Source organism: Otolemur garnettii, unplaced genomic scaffold (assembly GCF_000181295.1).
Source record: "Otolemur garnettii isolate 467f Iridium unplaced genomic scaffold, OtoGar3 scaffold00001, whole genome shotgun sequence".
Taxonomy (NCBI): domain Eukaryota; kingdom Metazoa; phylum Chordata; class Mammalia; order Primates; family Galagidae; genus Otolemur; species Otolemur garnettii.
The window spans coordinates 16195578-16207376 of record NW_003852396.1 but is presented as its reverse complement, the minus strand read 5'-3'; positions in this window follow the sequence as shown (position 1 = coordinate 16207376).

Genomic DNA, 11799 nt, shown 5'->3' with positions numbered 1-11799 from the left:
TTTTTTTTTTTTTTTTGAGACAGAGCCTCAAGCTGTCACCCTGGGTAGAGTGCCATGGCATCACAGCTCACAATAACCTCCATCTCCTGGGCTCAAGCGATTCTCCTGCCTCCGCCTCCCAAGTAGCTGGGACTATAGGTCCTTGCCACAATGCCCAGCTATTTTTTGGTTGCAGCTGTCATTGTTGTTTGGTGGGCCCGGGCTGGATTCTAATCCGCCAGCTCAGGTGTATGTGGCTGGCACCTTAGCCACTTGAGCCACAGGTGCTGAGCCCCAGTTTCATCTTTTTAAAAAAGAACTTCCCTGTTCTAGTTCACTAATGTAAAGAAAGCCATTTGAGTCCCACTAGGAGAATCTGGAATATCTCTTAGTGTCTCTCCTCCTTATAAGGCCCTGAACTCCGATTTTTGCTTCCAATTGGTGAGATACTTGGAAAAGCTTATCTAGTCATCTCAGCCCACTGTGGGCAGCCTTCTGTTTGGGGCCATTTAGGATGTGGCAGACACTTTATGGCCTCACTTCTCTGTACCTTTCTTCCCTCACAGTTCTTGGTCCTTCAAGTAAGGCTCACCTTGGCGTCAGCTCAGGCTGCAGTAACTAAAGGTCACAGAGTGGGTGCCTGAAAGAACAAACATTGATTTCTTCCAGTTCTGGAAGCTGAAAGTCTGAGATCAGGGTGCCAGCATGATTTGGTTCAGTGAGGGCCCTTTTCCTCACTAAGGCCACCTTCTCATTGGGCCTCACATGGTAAAGAAAAAGAGAGAAGAGTAAGCTGGATGTGTGGCAGGCACCTGTAGTCCTGGCCTCAGGAGGCTGAGGCAGGAGGATCACTTGAGTCCAGGAGTTTGAGGGCACTGTGAGCAAGGCTAATGCCATGGCACTCTAGCCTGGACAACAGAGTGAGACTCTGTTTTAAAACAAAATTATTTAATTCATTAAATAAAATATAACAATATTTAAAATTTTAATAGATGCTATAGATGCTGCCCCATTACTTTCCCCAAATTCATGGCAATTTACATCCTAACCAATAGTACACAAAAATGTCCCACAAAGCTTTGATGCTATCAATTTCACCATTGTTAATCAAGTGGGAAACAATACTTCATTATTATTTTAATTTTTATAATTATTTTATAGTTATTTCCTTAATAATTTATACTCATCCTTTTTATTGTAGGCCTAGTCATCTCTTTTCTACTCCATGATAATTCTAATAGCTAATATTTATTGAGTGTTTATATTGCCCCGTCCTGTACTTTAAAAATGCTTTTAAAAATATTATCTCATAATTTAATAAAGAATTAAAAGGAATTATCTCCTTCAATCTTTATGAAAACTGGATGTTCCTAGGTAGCTCACTGGAATGTCTGAAACAAACAACAACAACAAAAAATGACTGACAACATCCAGTGTGAGTGAAGAAGAGTAATGACTGAAAGTCACACATCATCAGTGGGAATACAAAACGGTACCACCACTTTAGAAAGCAGTGTGACAGTTCCTCCGAAACATACACTTACCATATGATCCAGCAACCCCATTCCTCAGTATTTATTCATGATAAAAGTATATTTATTCATAAACATAGTTTTGGATAAAACATATCCAAAACTATATTTATGTAAATGTTCATAGCAGATTTATTCATAATGATCAGATAGCCAAAAATTGGAAAGAACTTGATTTCAGTGTTACTCCTTTTGTTACTAAGAGTTTTGCACTCTACAGGTTATTCCCATTTTGTTTGGTATGTAAGGATATTTTCTTTCTATCATTCAGAATATCTGTTGTATCTTATTTGAAACCTTTGCTCTTAATTCCGTTTCTTCTGGTATTAATTTGGTGTCCTTACTGTTGTTTGGTCTTTACATGTCTCATACATTTTTCAACATTTCTTACCTTTTTATGAGTAAAGATATCTCTGTACTGCCTTAATAATCATAAGCATAGGATTTTTAGACTGTAAGGTTTTTGTCCAAATTTGGGCTGTTATTCTACCAGCTACTAGATGTTGCAAATGAGAAAGTCAACACCAGTCTAACTCTCTTACAATTCACCTTTAGAAGTTGTACTCCACTTATACTTCCTCATAAAACATACCAGGATTTTGTTATTGGCATGCAGAATTTTATTTAAAAATTGACCTATCAGTGAAATTATCATTTCCATTATGACTTCTATTACTATTTCAATAATTTAACAACTGGTCCAAATACTGGTATGACACAGTTGGTAATGATGTCGTAGTCTGGAGAGATGAAGAATGGAATTCCTATCTGAAGATATTATGGGAACCCTTGTGGAGGGGTTGAGGGTTGAGCTCAGCTGGAGGAGACTTCAATACACAGCATGGAGTAGGCAGCAGATTCTGGTCAGAAAGGTAAGCATGAACAGAGCAATAGTGAAGTCTAAATAGTGAAGCGTGTTTAGAAAATGGAAAAAATAGAAATTGCAGTTGAATTAAAGAATAAGGAGAAATAAAATTAGAGAAATTCTGGGAGCAAAAGACCAGGAGTGGCTAGCAGGAGAGTATGAAGCTTATTCTTTCCACAGAGAGAAGGCTGTGAAGGATTGCAGAAGTGAAGTGGAAAGAGAAACAGATTGAAACCATTTCTTTTTGCCAGAAGAGATAACAGTGAAACTATGAGCATGACGATGGCAATGGGATCATGGGATTGAAAATGTGCAGACCCTGCAAGAGCGATTTCAGGCAAAACATTCAGATGTAGAAAATGAGAAAGAGTGAAAAATTGAAAATAGCATCGAATTTTCAGTCCTGAGAGGATGATGGTCCATGATGCTTGTTTCTAGACACAAGCTAGAATTTGTGTTTTCAGTAAAGGACAGTCTAAGAACCTCACTGAAAGGACTATGTAAATACTCTGAAGTATTACTATGTACTTCAAAGAACAGAGTCTGGGTACAAGCTTCAGAGTTGCCATCAAGTTCTGACAGCTTTCTGCTCATACCAGACGTTTGAGTCAGGATCTTTAAGACATCTTTCAATCAGGAGTCAGTGATGAAAGCACATTGCTGACTCAAGAATGAACTGAAGAAGGTTATTTAATTGTGGTTATTTTAATGGAATACCTTTGTATGGAATAGCATTCATGTTTAAATTTTTTAATTTTAGAATAGCTTTACATTTACACCATAGTTCAGAGATTTCCCATATATTCTTCATCCAACATTTTATAGAACCCTGGTACATTTGTCAAAACTAAGAAAGTATAACACAAGTACTACGTTAACTAACCTACAGACTGTGTTCAGATTTCACTAATCTTTTCCAACACAACCTAACCCTAGTGAAAAGATTTGACTGAGCTCAATAAAAAACTTGAGAATGGTCTTTCTTCATTTGGATGATATATTCATTTTTTATCCTTTCATTAAGTCATGTACACATAGATCATGAACACATTTATGCATTTGTGGGGTACAATGTGTTGATTTTTTTTATACAATTTGGAGTGCTTACATCAAGCTAATTAATATAGCTTTTACCTCATTTACTTGATTATTATGTTAAGACATTTATGTTCTATACTTGACAGATTTGACTTGTGCCCTTGCAGTATGTTCCATAGGTGTGGTCCCACCGTTTACTCTCCGTCTGTCAAATCTCCTCCCTCCCCTCCCTTCTCCTTTCATTTCTCTCCTTCATCTTGGACTATAGTTGTGATCTATCTTTCATAAGAAAGTGTGAGTAAATATAAATTGGTTTCATAAAAGTACTGAGTACCTTGGATACTTTTTCTTACATTCTTGAAATACTTTACTAAGAAGAATATGTTCCAGCACCATCCATGTAAACATGAAACAGGTAAAGTCTTCATCTTTTTAAAGGCTGCACAGGACTCCACAGTATACATATACCACAATTTATTAATCCATTCATGGGTCAATGGGCACTTGGGCTTCTTCCATGACTTGGAAATTATGAATTGAGCTGAAATGAATAATCTGGTGCAAGTATCTTTGTTGCAAAGTGATTTGGGGTCTTTTGGATATACTCCTAGTAGAGGAATTGCAGGGTCAAACGGCAGGTCTATTTTTAGATCCCTCAGTGCTCTCCAAAGGAACATATTAGCTTGCATTCTCACCAGCAGTGCAGAAGTGTTCCCTTTTCTCCACATCCACGCTAACATCTGTAGTTTTGGGATTTTGTGATGTGGGCTACTCTTACTGGAGTTAGATGATATCTCAAAGTGGTTTTGATTTGCATTTCTCTGATGATTAAAGATGATGAGCATTTTTTCATGTGTCTGTAGACCATGTGGCTGTCTTCTTCAGAGAAGCTTCTGTTTAAGTCTCTTGCCCACAATGAAATGGGATCACTTGTTCTTTTCTTATTCATAAGTTTGAGTTCTCTGTGGATTCTGGTTATCAGACCTTTGTCAGAAACATAACCATAAAAGGTTATGCGAATATCCTCTTCCATTCTGAGGGCTATATACTTGCTTTACTTACTGGGTTCTTGGCAGTGCAGAAGCTTTTTAGTTTGATCAGATCCCAGAAATGTATTTTTGGTATTGCTTTAATTGTCTGGGAGGGTCCTCCTCATGAAGTTTTCTCCCAGGCCAATTTCTTTGTTTCCCCTGCACTCTCTCCAAGAATCTTTATAGTTTCATGTCTTAAGTTTAAGTCTTTTATCCAGTTAGAGTCAATTTTTGTTAGAGGTGAAAGGTGTGGGTCCAGTTTCAGTCTTCTACAGGTTATCAGCCAGTTCACCCAGCACCATTTGTTAAATAGAAAGTCTTTCCCCAAATTTATATTTTTGATGGGATTATCAAAGATCAAATGACAGTAAGTGTCTGGATTCATCTTGGTTCTCAATTCTGTTCCGTACATCTACCTGTCTATTTTTGTGCTAGTGCCATGCTGTTTTGATCACTATCAATTTATAGTATAGTCTGAAGTCTGGTAGTGTGATTCCACTGATTTGTTTTTATTTCTGAGTAATGTCTTGGCTATTCACGGTTTTTTTCTGTTTCCATATAAAATGAAATACTAGTTTTTCCAGACCTTTAAAGTATGACAGAGGTGCTTTAATAGGGATTGCATTAAATCTGTAGATTGCTTTGGGTCGTACGGACATTTCAACAATGTTGATTCTTCCCAGCCATGAGCATGGTATGTTTTTCCATTTGTTAACATCTTCAGCTATTTCTTTTCTCAGAGTTTCATAGTTCTCTTTATAGAGATCTTTCATGTCCTTTGTTAGGTACGCTCCCAGATATTTCATCTTCTTTGGCACTACTATAAAAGGAGTAGAGTCTATGCTCTCTCTCTCTCTCTCTCCTGTCTTCCCCTTTGCTCTTCTCTAATCTCTCTCTTCTCTTCCCCACTCTCTCCTTATCTCTCTCCCCTCTTTTCTCTCCTCCTCAATGCTGCTCTGCAGCCTCCCTTCCCCCACCAATAAAAACCTTTTGTACAAAAAAAAAATAAAAATAAAAGGAATAGTCCTTGCCTGTTTTTTCAGCTTGACTATTGTTGGTATATATGAATGCTACTGATTTGTGACTATTGATTTTGTAGCCTGGGATGCTGCTATATTCATTGATTACTTCTAAGAGTTTTGCAGTTGAATGCCTGGGGTTTTCCAGATATACAATCATATCATCTGTGAAGAGTGAAAGTTTGATCTTTTTGACCCTATATGGATACACTTGATCACTTTCTCTTGCCTGATTGCAATGGCTAAGACTTCCATTACAATGTTAAAAAGCACTGGAGACAGTGGGCAACCTTGCCTGGTTCCTGATCTGAGTGGAAATTTTCTCAGTTTTACTTCATTCAATACAATATTGGCTGTGGGTTTGCTGTGAATGGCCTCTATCAGTTTAAGAAATGTCCCTTCTATATCTATTTTCTTACATTTTCTGATCATGAAAGGATGCTGGATATTATCAAAAGCTTTTTCTGCATCAATTGAGATAATCATATGGTCTTTGTTTTTTAATTTGTTTATAAATGGTATATTCAATTTGAATACAAATACAAAATTTTACAAAGAGGTAGCCAGCATGTAGAGAATGTTTTGTAAATATTTTGTAAAATTTTATAATGAATACTTTTTTATTTTCTTTTTTCTATTTTTTTTTATCTTTTACTTATTTATTTATTGAGATAGAGTTTCACTTTGTGGCCCTCATTGGAGGGGTGTGGCATTGTAGGTCACGGCAACCTCCAACTCTTGGGCTTAAGCGACTCTCTTGCCTCAGCCTCCCAAAATCTGGACTACAAGTGCCTGCCAAAAGGCCCGGCTTTTTTTTTTTTTCTTTTTTTTTTTTTTTTTTTTGGTAGAGACAGGGTCTCAATCTGGCTCTTGCTCAGGCTGGTCTCAAACCTCTGAGTGCATGGCAATCCACCCACCTAGGCCTCCCAGAGTGCTAGGATTGCAGGCGTGAGCCACCACGTCCAGCCTGTAATGAATATTTTGTAAATAAAGGTACATTTAGCTACAATTTTGCATTTTCCCTATCTATATCAACTTTACAGGCGACTTTTGGGACACCTTATAGAATATCCTTTCCCAGTTTCAGGATTCCATCTAGGGTACACATTACATTTAATCATCATGTCTCTTGAGTCTTCTCTGATTTATAATAGTTTCTCAGTCTTTCTTTGTTTTCTGATGATATTGGCAGTTTTCAAAAGTATTCAGGTATTTTGTCCCTCAGTTTGGGTATGTCCAATGTTTTCCTCTTGATTATAGTTTTTTGGAGACAATAACACAGAGCCAGGTGCCCTTCTCCTCCTGGCATATCAGGGGCATATGACATCATGGGTCACCACCAATGCTGTTCATCTAGATTATGTCGGTAGGGTGGTGTCTGCCAGGTTTCTCTGTTGTAAAGTTACTATGTTTCCCTTTGTATAATCTATTCTTGGAGGGGAGTTGCTAAGTGCAGACCTTTCTCAAGAGGAGAGGAATTAAGCTCCATGCTCTTAAAAAATAAATAACTACATACATTTTTTTGAATGCTATAATCCCCTTACCTCCCATTTATACATTCATTTAAAATAGTGGCATTCATGTCACTGGTGTGATAGAGGCCTTCTGCAGAGGTGATGGATGGCTGTGGGAGGGATGAGTGAGAGCAATGGCTCTAGTTGCTTGGGGACTGGGATGGCAATAAGGGCATTTGCCTGGCTGCTGCCTTGCTGTTAGTGTTTAAAGTTCACTTTCTTTTAAAGCTGCCTCTCTCAAAGGATAGAAGCATAGTGAATGTTTCCTGGGAGGCATATATTTTCTACACTGATATCCTGTGATAAATATGAAAATTCTGCAGAGATAACTCAGAAATATCTGTGAACAAGGCTGTGATATCTTTGGAAGACCTTCCCTTTGGTTTTCCTTATAGGACTCTCAATAGAGGGCACTGAGGGAAACCCAGACTGACTCTACAGTGTTAGCAAAACAGAGTTCCGCATGGGGGTTGGTGGAGTTCTGCCTCGAACTCTGTTTGGCTTGCATGGATGATCAGAGTAATAAACATGGCATTAAAGATTGCCTCTGGGCAGGAACTTCCAACTAAGTTGCAGGCTAGAAGCCAGAGAATGAATTGTTTTTATAAACCCTCCATCTGCTTGACCCATTGTACATTAAATCATATGAGTTAGCAATAACAGTTTCCTATTGTAAAATAAATGCATTTGTACTTCCATAAATTCTTACTTAAAAGCTCAGATGTGGAATTTGGCAAACCTGCAAATCTATATGAGAGTTCAAGGCCCTAACATTTTTATTTTTTATGCATAACAACAACCTCGGGTTTTCAGGACTGCAGCATGAGAAATGCATTTACATATAATTGAAACCCAATAACCTGCATATCAGAACTTTACCCATGTACCCAACTTTATCTTGAGCTTGCAGCCTCTGAAAAATGGAGTGATGTAAAAATGGATGTTAGTTTATATACATACATCCATCGATTCATTATTTATTGAAGATCCTCTTTGTGCCAGGTACTATGCTATACTTTATACACATTATCTCACTTAATCCTCAAAATAGCCCTTTAAATTAGGAGGCATTATCTCCATGTTACAGATGAGGAAACTGAGGCTCAGAAAGGTAAGACATCTGTTAGCAGAGTTCTCTCTCTATATGTGTCTCTTAGCCAGGAACTGAGCCCACATCTATAGGAGCTGGCCTCTGGAGGCTATTTTTGGACAGAACCTTGCCTCTCTTGTCATTTTATGTTGGGACCAGTGATGAACATATCACACAAGCTGAGCCAGCTCCTAGTTTCTGGCTGATCTTAAGTTCTAACTGCACTGCTACCCCTGACCTCCGCAAGACACCCCTATATCCTTCTAATAAATTGTCAGTTTTATCATAAAAGAGCTCAAGTTTGTCTCTATTACTTTCGATTAAAAAGTCTTAATTAAGACAGCTAATACATGACAGAATTCAAAGCCAGGTGTAATTCCAGGCTATTTTTGTTGCCACCATACCATACAGCCTCTTTAGGCAAAGAATTGCTTAAATCATTGACAGTGTGTTAATTCTGGGTGAAGATGTGAGAATTACGCTAATGCTCCCTTACCATTAATTTATGTTAACGGTAAAAGAAGGATTTTGTCAGTTTATACACTTGCTCATATATAGATTTAAAGAAGCAAGACAACTGAACAAAGTTTGGTGGCTTGCCAGGAACTCTTTGCTGCAGACCATTCCTGGGCTCATTATTCTCACTGCTGTGTTCAGCAAGTGAGGCTATACGGGACCATACAGGCTAGAAGGCCTCCAAATGTTTTGCAAATCAGATGTTTGGTTTTAGATGTCTGATATGCAGGGAGTTCAGGGACTATGGCAGACACTACACCAATCCTGTTTCTCTTCCTCCTGGGCACAGAGTTTTATTACATTTCCCAGGTACCCTTGAAGTTGGTGTGGCTGTGAGACCAGATTCGAGCCAGTGGACTGTAAGCAGGAAGATCTCAGCTGCTTGCAGGCCTGATCCAAATAAACACCGAGTCGCCATCCTCTCTGTACTTTCCCCCAAGAGGGGAAGTCAACAATCTGCGAAACCACATACTAAAGATGGAGGAGCTCAAGATGGAAAGAACGTAGGTTCTTTAATTACTACTCAGAACCAACCACTAAGTGGGAGCATCCATTTAACCGGGCAAGAAGCACATTGCAATTTTGTTAAACTATTAATACTTTGAAGTTTATGTGTTACAGCAGTTAGTATTGCCTTAACAGGGATTATCTCTTCAGTTTATGATTAATTAGCACACATCCCAAGGCAGGAGAGCCTCATTAATATATAAATCTAATAAAAAGAGAAAGTTCTCCAGTGCTAACAGGTCATATTGTGAATCTTTCAAATCTAGACCATATGCCAGGTCTGCCATGGAAACAGTATGACTCTGGTTGTTTAACATCCTGACAATTTTGAGTTATAAAAGAGACGAGTGTTTCTAGCCCTTAATGGATGAGTCACATTTTCAGATATCAGCATGGCAAGAAAAATTATTTCTCAGTTTCTAACAGACATTGTCACCATAGAAGAGAAACTCCCCCAAGCTAGGACCCATATTAGTTGTTTTTGCAAGGATGTGCTTTCTTCAAAGGCTTAAATTCAGAGTTCAGGCCATGAATAATTTAGCAGAGATAGCTAAATATGATCCATGCCCAACAAGCCCTCAGAGAGAGGAGAGAAGCAATTTATGGCTAACTCATTTAATTATATAGACCAACATTCCAGATAGTTTAGGCCATGTATGGATTAATTTTATTGATATTGTCATTGCTATTAGTTGATATTTTTACACATGGAGGACATGAGCTCAATTGCAGTAGGCTGGTATTCCAGCAAGAAACACCTTTCCTTTCTGTCTACTGTTTCCTTAATGCCAGAGTCAGAACACACCCAAGTGTTTGCCTATATAAGACCAACTCCTTGGGGTGTACAGGTCCCTATTTTACTCCATTCTGGTTTCCTTGGTCTGTATAGGAAACCCCAAACAAAATGAGGAAGAAATGGTGGGTCTCATATATTGGAATACATTATCTCAGATGGCGTTAGAAAGTTGGTCAAGATTGGACCTAGAATGAAAGTTTAGCTGGTCTGCTGGGGGAGGGAGCAGAGATCTGGGGTAAAAACCTGGGAGCACAATTCAAAAACCACAATTGAGTTGGAGCACAATTCGGCTCTAATGCAACTGGTTAGACCTGACTCTTTTAAGCTGAGTCTAAAGAATATGTGTAAAAATTCAGGAAAGTATGTGCAAACATCAGGGGTCTGGGCACTCAGCCGCAAGGGGCTGCGGACACAGGGAGATGGACAGGAAGCCTCTCACTGAGGCATGGCCTCTTCTACTGCCCCAGCGCCCCTAGTTTTTACCTGAAGGTGCTGTGATTGTTGTTGTTTCCTTCTGGAGACTGTGAGCTTTGTGAGGCATGGACCCTCTCATGAAAGTCAATTTTCAAATATGATGATGGCTGGTGCAAAACAACCCAATAGAGGAAAAGGGGTCGTCCTTTCAAAAAATGGTACTGAAAAAACTGGACGTCCCGAGGCAAAAAAACAAAACAAAAGTAAAACTATAAAACTTTTGGGAAAAATACAGGAGACCATCTTCAGGATGGAAATGATACCCAGGCACAGTCCATGAAAGAAACACTGATACATTAAATTTCATAAAAACATAAAAACCTCATTCTCTGTGTACCCTCAATGAATTCCCAACAATAAAAAATAAAATAAAATAAAATCCTCAAAATTCAAAAAAAAAACCCACCTCATTCTGCAAAGACAGTCTTAATAGAGAACAAAAAGACAAGCTAGAGAGTAGAAAATATTTGAAATTACCTGTCCGACAAAGACCTTAGTCTTGAAATATATTTTAAAAAACTATAAAAGTCAACACTAAGAACAATAAAGAAACAGAAACCAAACAATTCAGTTATGAAGTAGTATGGGTGGCAAGAAAGAAATCAAAAAACATACAAAAAGATGTTCAAATCGGGATGGAGTAAAGTAGGGAAATGCAAATTAAATTACAATGTGATATCACTACCAACCTATTATAAGATCAAAAATAAAAAAAACAGTGATAATAACACACACTGGGAAAAACGTAGATGGACTGGATCTTTCGTACACTGATGGTGGGGATGCAAAGTGGTACGGCCACCTGGCGAGCAGCTTGGCAGTTTCTTACGAATCCCAACGTGCACCTGCGATGCCACCTAGCAGTCACGTTCTTGTGCATTTATCCTAGAGAAAAGTAAACCTAAGGTTCACACAAAACCCTACATACAGATGTTCATAGCAGGAACTCAAAGGAAAAGAAACCCCAAATTCCATCTAATGAGTGAATGGTTGATCAGACCCTGGTGTATCTATACCACATAACACTATTCGTTCAAAGTGATTGAATAATACAGATTTTCCTTTTGAAGTGTTGCATGAAGTTGTTCTGTTAAGCCAAAGCCTAATTCATGCTGCCAATTAGGTACTGTTCTCCTCGAAAGAGGGAGTAGCTTGCACTCTGAAATATTATTGGGGTCTAAGCATCCTACAGCTTTGACAATGCACTCTTTGATCATTTCTACATCACTGAATGGCGTCCCTCTTTTTGCGAGTGTATAAGCACTTTATAAGCTGCTTCAGTGGCATTATTTCCAGGTCTTACCGTTGCTTGAAGAAATTGTCTTTGCTTTTGCTTTTCATCTTTTAATTTTTGCAATACTATCTTTCATGCCTCTCCCTCTAATTTAAAATATGTGTGGTCTTTATGATGGTTATAATGCTGATGAACATTGAATTT